At 36.2% G+C, this 17263-nt stretch overlaps 1 pseudogene; it reads right to left on the bottom strand.

Moving 5' to 3' along the window:
* Positions 1-15643: 15643 nt before the first annotated feature.
* On the bottom strand, positions 15644-16315 carry LOC101107027 (rab-like protein 2A; annotated as a pseudogene).
* Positions 16316-17263: the final 948 nt, after the last annotated feature.

Genomic DNA, 17263 nt, shown 5'->3' with positions numbered 1-17263 from the left:
TCACATCCATCGAGTCAGTGATGCCATCCAGCCATCTCATCCTCTGTTGTCCCCTTCCCCTCCTACCCCCAGTCCCTCCCAGCATCAGAGTCTTTTCCAGTGAGTCAACTCTTCACATGAGGTGGTCAAAGTATTGGAATTTCAGCTTTAGCATCATTCCTTCCAAAGTAATCTCAGGGCTGATCTCCTTCAGAATGGACTGGTTGGATCTCCTTACAGTCCAGCGAACCTCTCAAGAGTCTTCTCCAACACCACAGTTCAAAAGCATCAATTCTTCAGTGCTCAGCCTTCTTCACAGTCCAAACCTCACATCCATACATGACCACTGGAAAAACCATAGCCTTGACTGGATGGACCTTTGTTGGCAAAGTAATGTCTCTGCTTTTGAATATGCTGTCTAGGTTGGTCATAACTTTTCTTCTAAAGAGTAAGCATCTTTTAATTTCATGGCTGCAGTCACCACCTACAGTGATTTTGGAGCCCCAGTAAATAAAGTCTGACACTGTTTCCACTGTTTCCCATCTATTTCCCATGAAATAGTGGGCCTTAGAAAGCATCACTATGAACAAAGCTAGTGGAGGTGATGGAATTCCAGTGGAGCTGTTTCAAATCCTAAAAGATGATGCTGTGAAAGTGCTCCACTCAATATGCCAGCAAATCTGGAAAACTCAGCAGTGGCCACACGACTGGAAAATGTCAGTCTTCATTCCAATCCCAAAGAAAGGCAATGCCAAATAATGCTCAAAGTACTGCACAATTGCACTCATCTCACACGCTAGTAAAGTAATGCTCAAAATTCTCCAAGCCAGGCTTCAGCAATATGTTAACCATGAACTTCGAGATGTTCAAGCTGGTTTTAGAAAAGGCAGAGGAACCAGAGATCAAATTGTCAACATCCGCTGGATCATGGAAAAAACAAGAGAGTTGCAGAAAAACATCTACTTCTGCTTTATTGACTATGCCAAAGCCTTTGACTGTGTGGATTACGATAAACTGTGGAAAATTCTGAAAGAGATGGGAATACCAGACCACCTGACCTGCCTCTTGAGAAAGCTATATTCAGGTCAGGAAACAACAGTTAGAACTTGACATGGAAAAAGAGACTCGTTCCAAACAGGAAAAGGAGTACGTCAAGGCTATATATTGTCACCCTGCTTATTTAACTTCTATGCAGAATACATCATGAGAAATGCTGGGCTGGAAGAAGCACACGCTGGAATCAAGATTGGCAGGAGAAATATCAATAACCTCAGATATGCAGATGATACCACTCTTATGGCAGAAAATGAAGAGGAACTAAAAAGTCTCTTGATGAAAGTGTTGAGTATAAGAACACTTAAATCAGGAATAGGTATCCTAAATGTTTACATTATCCAAAGATGCTGATTATTTATACCCTCTAGATGCTTAAATCCTAATGTAATACCATTGTTGAATAAAAATGAGCATTATTTGATACAAAGAAGATATATTAGATTTCTTCCAGAGAAATAGACTAAGATATCTGTCTATCTATCTATGCGGAAAGACAGAAAAAGACAGAGAGAATTTTAAAAATTCACTCATACAATTGTTGAGGAACCTGGCAAGTCAAATATTTGCAGGGTAGAAGGGCAGGCTGGAGACCCAGAAGAATGATGATGTCGCAGCTTAATCTGAATACACTGGAAATATCATGTTGCAGTTTGACCTGAAAACACTCTAGAAACAGAATTCCCTCCTCACTGGAGAATGGCAATCTTTTTTTTTTCTTAAGAACTTTAGTTGATTGGATGTGGCCCACCCATATCATGGAGTGTAATTTGCTTTACTCAAAGACTGTTTAACTGTTTAAGTGCTAATTTTATCTGAAAATATTTTCACAGCAATGTCCAGAGTAATTTTTGACCAAATATCTGAGTGACATGGCTGGGCTAAGCTTACACATAAAACATAATCATCAAATATATTAAACCCTAAATGTTCGGTGACTTGCTTTTTTTTCCTTCTTTTTTTTTTTGTATGTAGTGTTTTTACCTATTATTTTCCTAAGAACAATAAGATGCACTTACATAAGTTTAGAAAAACATATTCACTCATGAAATTTAATTTTATAAATATGTTTTCTCTTAACTTTTTGACTCCTTAGTTTTTCTGTGACTATTGCTTATCCTCTTTCAGATTGAAATATAAAAGCCATGTTCAGGTTAAGGCTGTTGGTGAATATTTATTAAATGGATATAGTGAGCAGGAAAACTTAATATGCAGTCTTGGTAGAGTAAGCTTTAATGAGTTGGTCATTCTATCTTCCTTCTCTGCTCTTTATTCTAGTACGTCTCATTATCTTTATTTTTCATTTGTTAGTTTATGTGAAACTACTTATGTTACTGATATGTACTTTTATTTTTTTCTGTTTTGAAGCTTCACCCCTTAAGGGAGGACTGAAGCCAAAATAAGATCGATGAGAGCTAATCAGTTAATAACTGGCTATTGTAATTTTGCTAGATGCTGTTCTCAAGCCTTGCACCTCATGAGCCACATTCTAGCCTAATTGGAAGTGTCACTCTTTGGTTTCTCATCCAATAAAGTGTGACTTGTGTGGATGTCATGTTGTACTAATCATGACCTCTTGCATGTTAAGAGCTGCTTCTCGCTGCATGCTCAAAAGGAAACTGTGCAATCGGCTACCATTTCCAGAATTGTAAATTGTAAATTTCCTCGTGGCTCAGATGGTAAAGAATCCACCTGCAATGAAGCAGACCTGGGTTCAATCCCTGAGTGAAGAAGATCCCCTGGAGAAAGATGGCCAGCCCACTCCAGTATTCTTGCCTGGAGAATTGCATGGACAGAGGAGCCTTGTAGGCTATTGTCCATGAGGTCGAAAAGAGTTGGACACTGAGCAGCTAGCACTTTCCAGAATTATATCTGGTACCACCAAGACCTGGATCATTACATTTCTATAATAATTTCTAAAGCAAAAAAATAAAAATACTTTCTAAGCCAAGTATTGTATGTATAAATATATAGATATAATTTGTCTTATAAAAGCATTACAGATATATTTTAACAAAAGACAAAAAATTAGTTTGACATTTTTAGAGCATGGTACTATCTGAGAGACCAAACATAAGATTTTGGTTTTATACTGATGGAAAAAGGTAATTTATGCAAACATGAAAGCAAATAATCTAAGCAATTATGAAAAGATCAATGATAAGCAAAAGTGAGATTTTTTAAACTATCATTGCCATAAGGATAAGAGTGTAGCCAGTGTCCAATTATTGAAAATAAAATGGTATAAAATTAAAGTAAAAAAAAAAAGTGAGAGGTTACCAAACTAGCTGGTGAGTAAATAAATTAAGTAATCAAAATAGTGAAAGATCAAAAGCAATTGATACTTTTCACAGTATTTTCAAAGAATCTTAGTCTAAGCAGTCTGGGTATCTGTTTGAAGAGTGTTGTTTTAATGAGATCTCCTTACTCCTTTCACTGATTTCAGATTGCTATGCTTATAGGAAATAACGGGACCATAAAATGTTAAGTTTGTGAGAGATATTTAAATAATCAGTGGAAAGGCACAAAGTGACCCATTTACATTTTTTTTTTGATTAGTAAAAGCAAACACCTTACTGAAAGATACTTTAAAATTTCCTTTTTCTTTCTGTTTCCTTCATTAAACACCAGTCTAAATAACAGGCATATTTTATGGGATGCATTTGTTGTCTGACACTTGTTTCAAGTTTATTATTTTCTTATGAGAAAAACAAGGCATAAATCACATAAATCTCAAGGAGAGTGGCATACTAATGGAGGATTTTTTTTCTCATATATCTAATTTGTACTTCTTTTATAAAACTAATTTTGGATATAGTCCTTAGTTTTCAAATAAATGGTTGAAACAATTCTAAGCCTAAGTAACCGAGCTCAATTAAACTTCACTTGCTTCATTTCTGACATTTTCTTACCATTTTAATTCTCTGTCATTGACATACTATGCCATACTATGGCATTACTTATCATCCTTTGTATATTTGAACATCCACTTAACAGTTTGTTAATACATATGAGTTGTATATTTTTGTTAAAGATGTCAAAGCAGGGCAATATGAAATAAAGGAGAAATTCTAATAATTGATTGAAGGAGAGATTATTTATTCAGTTTATGTTAGCTGATTATTATTTATCTGTTATAAATGCACGTATAAGATACAAAGACACACACACCTTCTGGCCCCTAAGAACTTCCTACCTACTATATATGACAGACATGTCATTTTCTTCTATTGTCTTTAACATCAAGAGAACACTGGCTTTTTACAATGTTTTAAACTTTTCATTTATAATAGGTAACTTGTTTGTAAACTCTTGACTTGTTGGGTAGGTGAGAGGCAAACAGTAACAGTTTCCAGGCTCCAGTGAACTGGTAGAGTCCAGTGAAATGTGAAAAGGTGTAGCACTGGATTAAGAACATAAGAAAAGGATTTTGGATATTGTTAATTATGTGAGGAAAATGTTGTTTCTGTGACACATTACAGGGAATCATTATTGACATGTACCACCTTGGAATGTGATAAAATAGGATAAGGATTTTCAATTTACTATATTCTAAAATTTACTAATAACCATGAAATTGTCTTTTTATTTTTCTCTTCCTAATTGATGTCATTGTCCTAAGAAGTGATTTTGATTTATTTTTTAAAAAACTCTTAAAATTTGACCTCACAGAATTCTCAGTTCTTTGGGAGTTAAGTGTGTAATCAACCCTTTGTGAGCACCTTAGCAAGCAAGCCTCTACGTTTCTGAACAGGAGAGCAGCTTACCTCTAGGCATATGTACTGCTCTATGAGGCTGTCTTCAAGCTTCTGTTTCACAGAAGGGCCCTTAATAATAACAGATGATTGTCTTAATGATGTTGAGTAGGTTGACATTGTCAAGCTACTTTGAAAAGATGAAACTTTAATAAACCGAAAATAATGTTTAGAAAATGCATTATGGTTTTAAAATTCACTTCATTGTTTTCATTTGGTAGAAAATATTTTCCAATTACTTTTAAAAAATTGATAGGTAAAAAACCTGATCTCTTAAATCACAAAATGAACCTACATTTATCTAGAGAAAATAAACCCAAAGAATATAAGCCAGAAAAGTGCAAATTGGTTTTAAAAATACAGTTTTAAATAGCTATCAAATGCCATGCACGCTCCATAAACTGCAGACGGCTTCCTGAATAAAATATGAGGACATGTAGCTCTGTGACTATCTATCTCAGTTAGTTAAAAAAAAATTCTGAAGAAAATTTCTAAATAGGCCATATACTATCTGCAAAGGAATAAACAAAGTAGCCAGCAGTGACAGTGTTTGCTTTTCATGTGGTGGGACTGTGTGCAAATACAAGGCCTAACAAATGTCAGCTCCTCATTTGCAAATGAAGATGTAAAAGGAAATGTCAGTGACAGTACATGCAACAGTTCATATTTGAAGTTTGGCACAGTGAACTGACAGCCACAGAGGAGCTGCAGCGGCCTAATCCTTTCTTTCTGCCTTCTAGCAATGATAGTTTGGAAAGAGGGGGAAGTTAATAAATATGTGATGAGGAAAAGCTGTGGAAGAATGGCATATCTTCTCCTCCACAAGAACTCATCTTCAGAGATAATTAACTAGGTGACAACATACAATGTGCCATTAACAACAGCATTCAAATCATTTCTGGACTTAAGTACAGTTTTAAGCCGCTTATCAGATTTTCATTTCTGAATCCATTCAGCTGTCAGGCTTACATCCTGGCTCTTTATTGAAGCTCACATGGGAATCCAAAACCTTCTAATTTTCTATACAGATTCATTTCAGAATCAATTAGAGTTGGTGGCAGCCTTGTCCCTGTGTGCAAAGGGGATTAGCCGGGCACTTGCTCAGCTGAATCTACCTCTGAATGTACATTCAACCTTCCGTCAAGAATGAGCTCTTTCTCCCCCCTTCTAGAGGACTCTTCAGCAATTGAACTGCTATAGACAACAGATGGCAGATAATCACTCGAACAGCCTCCAATTTTGTCAGGAAAGGAAAAGTGATCATCTGACTTTCTCTTAGAGTAGGTAAGAGACCTCTGGGCATTTGAAGCATGCTCTGTTTTAAAAATAGGGAAATCTACAATTGCCCCCGCTTCTCCAGCAATCTCCTAACAATGTCATCCTTGAGTCCTTGTCCCTGACTTTCTGTCATCAACTACTGGCACTTGTTTTCAACCTTTCTGCTTTCTCATTCCTTATCCTGCCTCACCCAATTTTTCTGAAACCTTTGTTCTTTCTATGTGCTATTCAGATCTAAAAATCATCTTTAATATTAGCAAAAAGACACTTTAATGTTATTCTTTTTTTTATGTTATTCTTTCAAAAAAATGTTATATATCATACCACAGGTAAAACTGTCCTATATTGTCTTTTTTTACAGATAAAGTATTTTACAATCTAACATTGTATAAATTACATTATCATCAGAAATAAATACATAGAAAATGGAAGCAATCAATTGAGCATATGTTTGTTTTCTTTACCTTTTCCTATATTCTGTTTAATTAAATTGAACATTCAGAAACTGTTTGCTATAATAAAATTATTTAATTATATCTTTATTGTTTTAAAATTATTAAGGTCATCCATGTGCTTAGTTTAAAAACAAAGTTACAGCTTTTACAATAAAAAAGCAAAGGCTAATGGCTTGTGTCTTTTACTGCCCGTGAATGATGTCTTTCAATTATTTTAGAATTTTTCTGATATTTTCTTTCATATTTTGAAATGCTTCACTATTAGGAAATTGCTGTTCCCTAACCTTTCAGTTTTACCTGTTATGTCTTGACTTCTAAAAAATACAGTGTTAGGACTCATTTACTCTGTGCTGTAACATTACAGTTTTGAACTTGTACTCCAAGAAACACCATATGTATAGACTGGAGCATGGTGGCCATGAGGTTGTACAAGGTAGTAGAGATCCTGTATTTGCTCCACCCCTACCAATGGTGTTTTTTCCTATTCCTGTCCTCGCCTGTGTTACACTTTAGTAAAGCCTAAGCTGTGGTGGCTCAGATGGTAAAGCGTCTGCCTGCAATGTGGGAGACCCGGGTTTGATTCCTGGGTTGGGAAGAACCCCTGGAGAAGAAAATGGCAATCCACTCCAGCACTCTTGCCTGGAAAATCCCATGGATGGAGGAGCCTGATAGGTTACAGTCCATGGGGTCACAAAGAGTCAGACACGACTGAACGACTTCACTTTCACGCTGTCAGTGGTTGTAAGATGCAGCGTATGTTATTTCTTGGATAAAATTCTAATTAAACCATTATACTTTTTTCTTATAATTAAGTTTTTCCACTATATGTATTTAAGTAGTATTTTAAGACATTTAGAAGTGATTTTTAAAATTATATATCATACTTCTGCCAACATAAAAAGGAAAATACAAATATTATAATTGGTTAAGTTTTCCCTAAAATTTTGTTCTGTTGAGAATCAGATTTATGAATTACCCTTCAACTCAGGTTTTTTAAAATGTCTTTTTCAAAATAACATTGTTGTCTTCTGTACTATCAAGAGTGCTAGAAATGTAGGGCATTGAAAAATACTACCTCACTATTGTCTCTTAAATTCTTTCCAACCCTCTAATACTGTGCCATTTCCGTAATTTTAAAAAAAGATGTCAATGGAAAGTTTTCAGACCATTACTAGTGCTAACATTTCTTCCTTAAGTGGTAAGTAGATAGTTCATTTCCTTAAAAAAAAAAAAAAATTCAGGTTTTAGATCTGTCCTGGGCAGGCCACTAGGATTAGTAACCATATTTCTTCATGTCTAAGCAAGGACAACTATTATAAATGAATCCTGGTGAGAGCTTTTATGAAATAATGGCATTTGATTATAAAATGTGTTCTAATTTAAAGTAGTTAAACTAGGAAAAAAAACTAATAACTGATGAAATAGTCATCAGGGATCAGTTAAATGAATATACATTTCTATCATTCTTATGATTATGAAAGATATCAGTTCAGTTCACTTGCTCAGTCATGTCCGACTCTTTGTGACCCCATAGACTGCTGCATGCCAGACTTCACTGTCCATCACCAACTCCTGGAGCTTGCTTAAACTCATGTCCATTGAGTCAGAGATGCCATCCAACCATCTCATCCTCTGCTGCCCCCTTCTCCTCTTGCCCTCAATCTTTCCCAGGATCAAGGTCTTTTCCAATGAATGGACTCTTTGCATCAGGTGGCCAAAGTATTAGAGCTTCAGCTTCAGCACCAGTCCTTCCAATGAATATTCAGGGGTGATTTCCTTTAGGATTGATTGGTTTGATCTCCTTGTTGTCCAAGGGACTCTCAAGAGTCTTCTCCAGCACCACAATTTGAAAGTATCAATTCTTTGCTACTCAGCCTTCTTTACAGTCCAACGCTCACATCCATATACTTGGAAGAGACATTTTTAAACCACTAATTGTTTGATAATACTGTATTAATGGCTTTACATATGATCAAAATCTTGGCTATGTATAGAATATTTGGATGAAATAGTGTTTCTTTAAAATTTAAATGGCATACCTCCATCATACAGTGCTCTCAAGTATTACACTTGACAATTCTTTTGAAACTATCATTTTCTTCCACCCTATGTGAACTCTTTAATTTTTTTTTCAGAAATTATGAAAATTTCTTTTATTCTTGGAAATGTCATGATATTGAAAAATTCATATTTGGATGTGTATCTTGTGTGCTGTGCTTCACTGAGTTCTTTAAAAATATACAAACATATATGGAATTTAGGAAGATGGCAATGACGACCCTGTATGCAAGACAGGAAAAAAGACACAGATGTGTATAACAGACTTTTGGACTCAGAAGGAGAGGGAGAGGGTGGGATGATTTGGGAGAATGGCATTCTAACATGTATACTATCATGTAAGAATTGAATCGCCAGTCTATGTCTGACGCAGGGTGCAGCATGCTTGGGGCTGGTGCATGGGGATGACCCAGAGAGATGTTATGGGGAGGGAGGTGGGAGGGGGGTGCATGTTTGGGAACGCATGTAAGAATTAAAGATTTTAAAATTTAAAAAATAAAAAACTAAAAAAAAATAAAAATATACAAACATGTTTCCTCAGTCTGGAAATGTTTTTTCTATCAATATTTATCAATTTCTTTCTCTTCTTTTTTTTTGACCTGTGCTTCTGGAGTTCCTAAGTTAGGAACTTGATACTTATCATTTTTCTAGTATTGGCTATCTCTGTGTGCTAAGTTGCTCAACTATGTCTGGCTCTTTGTGGCCCACTGGGCTATAGCCTGCCAGGCTCCTCTGTCCATGAGATTTTTTTAGGCAAGAATACTGGGGTGGGTTGCCATTTCCTTCTCCAGAGGATCTTCCCAACCTAGGGATTGAACCTGCATCTGCTGTGTCTCCTGAATTGCAGGTGGATTCTTTAGCTGCTGAGCCACCAGGGAAGTAATCTCTATCTTTTCAAAAACTGTCTCTTACCTGAGTGATTTTCTTAATTATTCATTTACTCTAACATTTTTTATTTGAGTTATTATATTTATTTATTTGGGGCTCTCATAAGTTAAATTTCTAAGAATATTTCCCTGTTCTTTGATCCTGGTCTAAATAGCACAATCCTAACCTTATTCATATTGCAATTTCTTCTTTTATTCACACAGACAAAATTCACAAATATTTTTATGGTTGTGTTGTCCTTGTGTATTTAGCAATATATAGCTATCAGTTTATATTTTATATTGAAGCAGTAAAATGCTCATTATAATTTCTGTATGAAAAGCACAGGTTTTCTGAATATTGAATAGTGCTGAACTTTTCTTTGGTGACATATTTTCCAAAGAGCAGAGGCTCCAGTGTCTGTGATGAGTATACGTGTGCCTAAGATATCTGTGCTAAGTACAGAAGGATTAGACACCTATTTTTGTGATGGCAAGAGAAAGATTTAACTTTACAGAATTAAGATCTAATTATACCTTAAAGTTTTCAAATAATTTGCTTGTTTTAGACCATTTATCATCCCAGCAATCCAAGATAGCTACTGCCCTCGACTGCCTGAATTTTTAAGGGTAGAGTTCTGTGGCAGAAACTACCATCCAGCTTCCTATTGACTTTCTTCTTGGCAGCCACTTAGATTAGTTTTCCCTTAAATAATAAATTCTAATTTCTTTGTTTCAAATAGAGTTTTCTTTACATCATCACAACCTCCTTATTTTAGCTTCATTATGAATATATATCTTTTAAAATATTTTACTTTTATTTTGTTGATGTTTCAGTAGAGAGTGGAAATAAGTGGTTATATTCAATCCAACACCACAGAGTAGAAAAACTCCAAATTTAACATTTTCATAGTAGACATATAAATTGGACATATTTTAAATATACAGTTGGATAAGTTTTGACATTTATATACAACTGTAAAATCATCACCAAAATCAAGACACTGAACATACGGATCACCCCCAATGTTTCTTCTTGTTCTTTGTAATCCCTTCCTCCTGATCATCCCCCTTCTAACCCCAAGCAACCACTGATCTGCTTTATGTCACTATATATTAATTTGTATTTATTTGAATTTTATATATCTGCAATTATGCACTCATTTTCATCTGAATTATTTCACTCCACATAATAATTTTGAGAGCAATCCATGTCAAAGGACAAATTATTGTTTTATTCCTTTTATTTTATTTTTGGCTCTGCTGGGTCTTTGTTGCAGCAAGTGGGCTTTCTCTAGCTTCCGTGTGTAGGCTTCTCATTTCTGTGGCTTATCTTACTGCAGAGTATGGGATCTAGGTGCATGGGCTTCAGTAGTTGTGGTGCAGGGCCTTAGCTGCCCCGCAGCATGTGGTATATTCCTGGACAGGGATTCCACCTGTGTTCCCTGCATTGGCATGTATGTTCTTAACCACTGGACCACCAGGGAAGCCCTGATTTCTGTTTTTTTTTTTTTTTTTTTGAGTAATTATTCATTATTTTAATCTATTACAGATAAAACTGTTTAACACATTGTATTGGATTGGCCAAAAGGTCATTTTGGTTTTTTCATAAGATGTTACTAAAAAACCCAAATGTACTTTTTGGTCAACTCAATATATATAATGTGTGTTGGTGTTAACATCTTCTAGGTCCTACCTGAGTTTTCTCTTTCTGGCCAGTAGCCTGTATACTGTCATAAGATATAAATTGGGGTAATCATAATACTTTGGAAGGAATGATGCTAAAGCTGAAACTCCAGTACTTTGGCCACCTCATGCGAAGAGTTGACTCATTGGAAAAGACTCTGATGCTGGGAGGGATTGGGGGCAGGAGGAGAAGGGGATGACAGAGGATGAGATGGCTGGATGGCATCACCAACTCGATGGATATGAGCTTGAGTGAACTCCGGGGGTTGGTGATGGACAGGGAGGCCTGGCGTGCTGCAACTCATGGGGTCTCAAAGAGTCAGACATGACTGAGCGACTGAACTGAACTGAAGTGAATCATAATACTCACTGTTTTTCTCCTTATTTTTTTCAGAAGTCATTGGCTTTTGATGCTTGATTTGCAAGGTCTTGAAAACTGCTTAATGTAATTACTGGGGGGGGGGATTGAGGTTTTTGTGTTTCTGATGGAACAGTAAATGTGGGCACTATTATACAATCTTGGCCAGCAGAAGTGCTCTGATAGTATCATTACGAAAATGTTATTGTTTTTTTTTCAGAGTTATGGAGTGCTAACATCCATTTTTCATTTCCATTAACTTTAGACAATAAAGGTAACTATTTTAAAAGTAGAACTCATATATCTTTATCTTAATTAAAGGTATTGTCAGGGAATACAAAGCAAACTAGACCGCACTCAGGCTTTCATTACTCTGTCAGAATTACCACTTGTGTTTCTATACTTCCTACCAGTTGCTGCCAGTGGCTTCTGCTCCAGTTTAGGAGATCTCAGCTATGACTTTCTATATCTCCTTTTCACTCTAGCTTCTGTGGTTGTGGTTTATTGAACAACCTCCACTTTCTGATAGGTCTAAGGAATGTCATGGATTTTCAGTTTGTTCAGTATTTTTTTTTTTCTTTCTTTCTTATTATAAATTGGGGAGCAATGACTTCCAAGATCTTTCAAGGTTGGAAGTTTGGTATATAAAATTATATACCCCCAAATTATATCACCAGTATAAGAAAGCACTTAAGTATTAAACTATCCTAATCTATACTCACTGAGTAAAAGAATACTATCCACACAGTCCATGAAAACTGGGCATGTTTCTCCTGTTGATTAGATTTATTAATAGACATACATCACTGTTTAAAGAATATGATGATACTATTTTTTGAAGTAGATAAGTGTTTGCCAGGTCAAATTATTTTTAAAAGATTTTTTTTTTATACTCACGTCAAAATATGAGTGACTGATTGGTTCTGTTTCCTCAACAGTGTTACAGAAAAGCCTTGTCTACTTACACATGACAAACTTCGTAGTATGTTTAATTTCATCCATACTCACATTATCAGAAAACCCATTTTTTATTATCTCTAAAATGTATCCATAACTGCCCCCTTATTTTCTCATCCACTGGTACTATCCTCACCCAAGCCATAATCACTTTTATCTGGCCAAGTACAGTAGCCATCTAAAGGATTTCCTTGCTATCACTCCTGTCCCTGTTTCACATCAGCTAACAGAAGATAGCTCAACCTGTTTTAAATGATAAAGCCATCACAAAACTAAGTTCAGAGGTAGGCTTCATAAGTGAATTAATTCTATGATATGGCTCGTTTTGCTGAGAAGCCCTTGGCTCTGATCTATTCTGTGTGTCAGCTTCAGGCTTATAGTGAGATGATACATTCATGTAGCAGAGGAATGGAGAGAAACAGTCACTTGAAGAATTTCTCAGAATTGCCAGACAAATGTCTCTCAGACTCTCTTGGCTAAAAACAACGCTATCTGAAATAAGTCCTCTTAAGAAGAATAGTAATGACCTTAGAAAAATCAAGCCTCTCTGAGCAGAACTGAGTCAACATCTCAGGACTCCATGAGAAGGGGTAGATATTTGAACAATATTTTTTTTTTAGAAAGGAAGAGAAAAACAATGGAAAATAATAAACAAGCAATATATATTTGCTATATCTAGGAATAGTATATGTTCTGATTTACTAGGAGTAGTTCTGTGTATACTACCTTTTGTAGAATACCTCTAAAATATATACGCACACAGCAGCCAGAATAATCTTTTAAATCACAAATCAGAGTATTTTTCTACCTAATTACTCTACAACTACTTCTTATTCCCACTGAATATAATATAAAAGCTATTCATTACCTTTTCCTTCAAAGACCCTTCTTACCTCTCTGACATAATCTCTCTCCATGGCATTCCAGTCACACTATTTTTTAATTGTTCAAACAAGTCAAGCTCCATTACACCAAAAGTAAGGCTTTTGCATGACTATCTCCTCTCAGCTGGGAATGCTAGTCACCTTGATTTTTACAAGGCATCTCCTTGCGATTTACATCTTAGCTCAGATGTTCAGATTTGCTAAGTGTTTGATCTAAAGATGCCACACTAATTTACCTTGTATAAGATTGTTTTATTTTTCTCATAGCTTTTATCACTATCTGAAATATTTTTATTCATGAATATATTTACTTTTTTTGTCTTCTATTTCACTTGACTTATAAAATCCATGAAATCCTGGAACTCATCATTCTTGATACAACTATCTCTAGTGCCTAGAACAGTGACCCTCAAATGGTTGCCATTCAATTAACTTAGTAATTGAATAACTATATTTAAATTAGCTATTTTGTTCTTGTTAAGTTTTGTTTCCAGGCCAAAATTTTTCAAACGTTTTCATTTTTTCATGGTGAAATACTGAGATTCTTTAGCAACCCTTTCATAAAATCTTGGGAGTTTCTTACTTTGGTTTAGTTACTCTTATGGCAGAAAGTGAAGAAGAACTAAAGAGCCTCTTGAAACTAAAAGAGGAGAGTGAAAAGGTTGCCTTAAAGCTCAACATTCAGAAAACGAAGATCAGGGCATCCGGTCCCATCACTTCATGGGAAATAGATGGGGAAACAGTGGAAACAGTGTCAGACTTTATTTTTGGGGGGCTCCAAAAATCACTGCAGATGGTGATTGCAGCCATGAAATTAAAGACACTTACTCTTTGGAAGGAAAGTTATGACCAACCTAGACAGCATATTAAAAAGCAATAGAGCATTATCACACTATTGTTTTGGTTCCTTTTGGCTAATCATATATTGTTTTCTCTGGAAATATTATCAAAGAAAGTAATGAACCCAATTGCAAGACCAGTCAAGATTCTCAGACACCAAATCAGGAAGATGCTTCATTTTTTTGATTTTTGATTATCAAATTTGTATCCTGCAATCTTGTTAAACTCGTATATTCTAGAAATGTTTATTTCATAGATTTTTTTGAGATATTCTATGTAGACAATCCATGTCATCTTTAATAGATGAAAACATGATATTGCCCACTGTTTTGGTTATAAACAGAAAGTTATATTTTAGAACAATGAAAAAATAAGAAAACTAAAGTTTATTCTGTTTCTAATGTTCTTCACATTTCATGTAGACACACTTTTTTGATTAATATTGTATTTATCCTGTTTGAAAAAAATCACAATTATCCTTTCTTTTTTTTATGTAATTCAAACTTTATTGTAAATAAAAAATAATTAATGGTAATGATGTATAAGAAGATCATAAAAGCATTCTAGTGAGCAACAAGTCCTGGAGATAAATGGAAAAAGCAGCATGACAGTTCTTAGCAGCCCTTGCCACCCAAAGATGTACAGTGTCCACACTAGTCCTTAGAAAAATGAAGAAAAGTCTCCTGTGTTAAAATATGGGTTTTAAATGGAGCTTCCTAAAGCCAATTTCTTATAATGCAATGCCTTGTGATATGGCTGTATTGACCCTTGATGTTCACAACAATGTTTGTGTATTACTGTGTATGGCCAAACCAGTCACCTGCTTTCATTTGATGTTAACAGCAAATGGGCCTGTGGTTTTGGCCTCACTGTTCATCAAAGTACTGGCCATATACAGAAAAGCTCTAGAAAAACTTGTGGAACAAACAGCTCTCTTCTCGAAATCATTTTCTTAAAATTACTGGTTTAGTTGGGAGCCTAAAGAGGAAAAATATCAGTAATGAAAAATCATCCCTTTGGTGGAAATACAATGAATAGGCCCTGACATTAGTTCTCGGCGGGGGGTTGGGGGGTGGGAGGGCGGGAGTACTGGGGGTGGAAGACACCTAAAAATCCTTTTATTTATGAAACACACACAGAATATTCCATGATTCTCTTTACTTTCCCACATGACCTGGAGGATCCATCCCTAATTTGGCTCCAGGGTCTGGCATGGGCCTTATACCTGTTAGTATTGTGTACTGACCCCAACCCACAAGGGAGGGAACCATATGTAAGGGTTATCTTTCACGGGCCATGGAAATAAGGTTGTGGTGCGGGTGGGGAGGGGGAATGGGACAACTGGGTTTTTTAGGAGGTATAGCAGGGGACAGCCTGGAAGACTGTCTCAACTGAAAGCTGATGGATTTTTGAGGTAGGGGTCTTCTGAACTGCCCTTCACCACCAAGTGGGCCATGGAAAGGCCTCCTGTGGCTCAGGAAGGAGATGGGCTCTGGATGCGGCCATGCTGTTCTTTGTCTGGCATATCCTCCTCCTTCTGCTCCAAGCCAATGTTCTCAAGCTCCAGCAAAACCTTGTTCATGAAGTCCTGGGAGCACTGTTTGTAAGGCACAGCTAATTGAATTGTATCATTAAAAAGCTTCACAACATTGGTACCATCAGCAGCTGAGACAAAGTACAGGGGCAAGGAGAATTTCCTTGCAAAATTGAAACTCTATTGGGCCATTTTCATGTCTGCATAGATTTTATTGGCCACCACAATGCACAGAATCTCTGGCCTGAACTCCCGGAGCTCCATATACCAGGTACTCAAGTTCTTGTATGTGATTTTCCTCTGTACATTAAATACCATGATGCAGACATGGGCCTTGTGGTAGCAGGAGGTGTGCATGCTTTGGAACCGCTCTTGGCCTGCTGTGTCCCAAAAGTCCACAAGGACAGTCTTGCCATCTACTGTGGCCATGTGCTTGTACAGGGTCAGGGTATATAGGGACAGCTGCTGGGACTGAAATCCAGCCATGAGAAATCTCTCCATGAGTTTGGACTTGCCCATAGTGCTGTCTCCTAAGCAGATGATTTTCTCACTGTCATCAGCATTGTATTTCTCCTGGTCCAGCTCACAGGATTTGTCTTTGTCCCTAGCCATTGGCTCCTGACTGTAGGAAGGTCATCAGCTCAGGGGAGGGGGATCTTGTCATCAGCTTCTAGCTCTGTCCATGGCCCTACAGCTCACAATTATCCTTTCTTATAGGCAGCTCTGTTGATAATTTCTTTCTTTCTTTTTTTTTTTTGTATGACAAACTATTGATTTTTCCATTATTTCTGAGAGATACGTTCACTCAGTTTAAAATTCTTTGTTGTAATATATTTTATATCAGCACTTTAAGGAAATAACTTCTTTTTCTTCCATTGTAGATGATTTTTGACAAGAAATTTCTGTAATTACTTTCTTTGTATACAATGCTTATTTTTTCTCTTACTCCAAGAGTTTTTCTTTGTCTTTTGTGATAGTTTCAGCCTGACATGTTTAGGGTTGTGTGTGTGTGTGTGTGTTTATGTGTATACATGTTTGTCATGCTGGATGTTCTCTGATCTGAGTTTTGTCCTGTAAGTTTGGAGACTGTCATGGATTTTGAAAAAATCTTTACCATTATTTCCTGAAACATTTCTATATTTTTTTCTGTCTCTACTCCTCTGATATTTCAGTTAGATATAATTAAATTGTTCGGTGGGCTTCCCTGGTGGTTCAGCAGTAAAGAATTCACCTGCAATGCAGGAGCCACAGGAGACATGGGTTCCATCCCTATGTGGGGATGATGCCTTGGAGGAGGGCATGGCAACCCACTCTAGTATCTTTGCCTGGAAAATCCCATGGACAGAGAAGCTCTGCAAGCCACAGACCATAGAGTCACAGAGTCAGACATGACTGAAAAGACTTAGCATGCACGCATGCAGTGTGTTTGATATTGTTTCACACTTCTTGAATTCTTATTTCTGATTTTTTAATTCATTTTTTCTTATATTTCAGTTTTGGTAAACTTTAATGACCAATCTTAAAATTCATTAGCTTTTTCATAGCTCATTACATTGCTTT

This window comes from Ovis aries, chromosome 8 (genome assembly GCF_016772045.2).
Source record: "Ovis aries strain OAR_USU_Benz2616 breed Rambouillet chromosome 8, ARS-UI_Ramb_v3.0, whole genome shotgun sequence".
Taxonomy (NCBI): Eukaryota; Metazoa; Chordata; class Mammalia; order Artiodactyla; family Bovidae; genus Ovis; species Ovis aries.
This window is presented reverse-complemented; position numbering and strand designations above follow the sequence as displayed.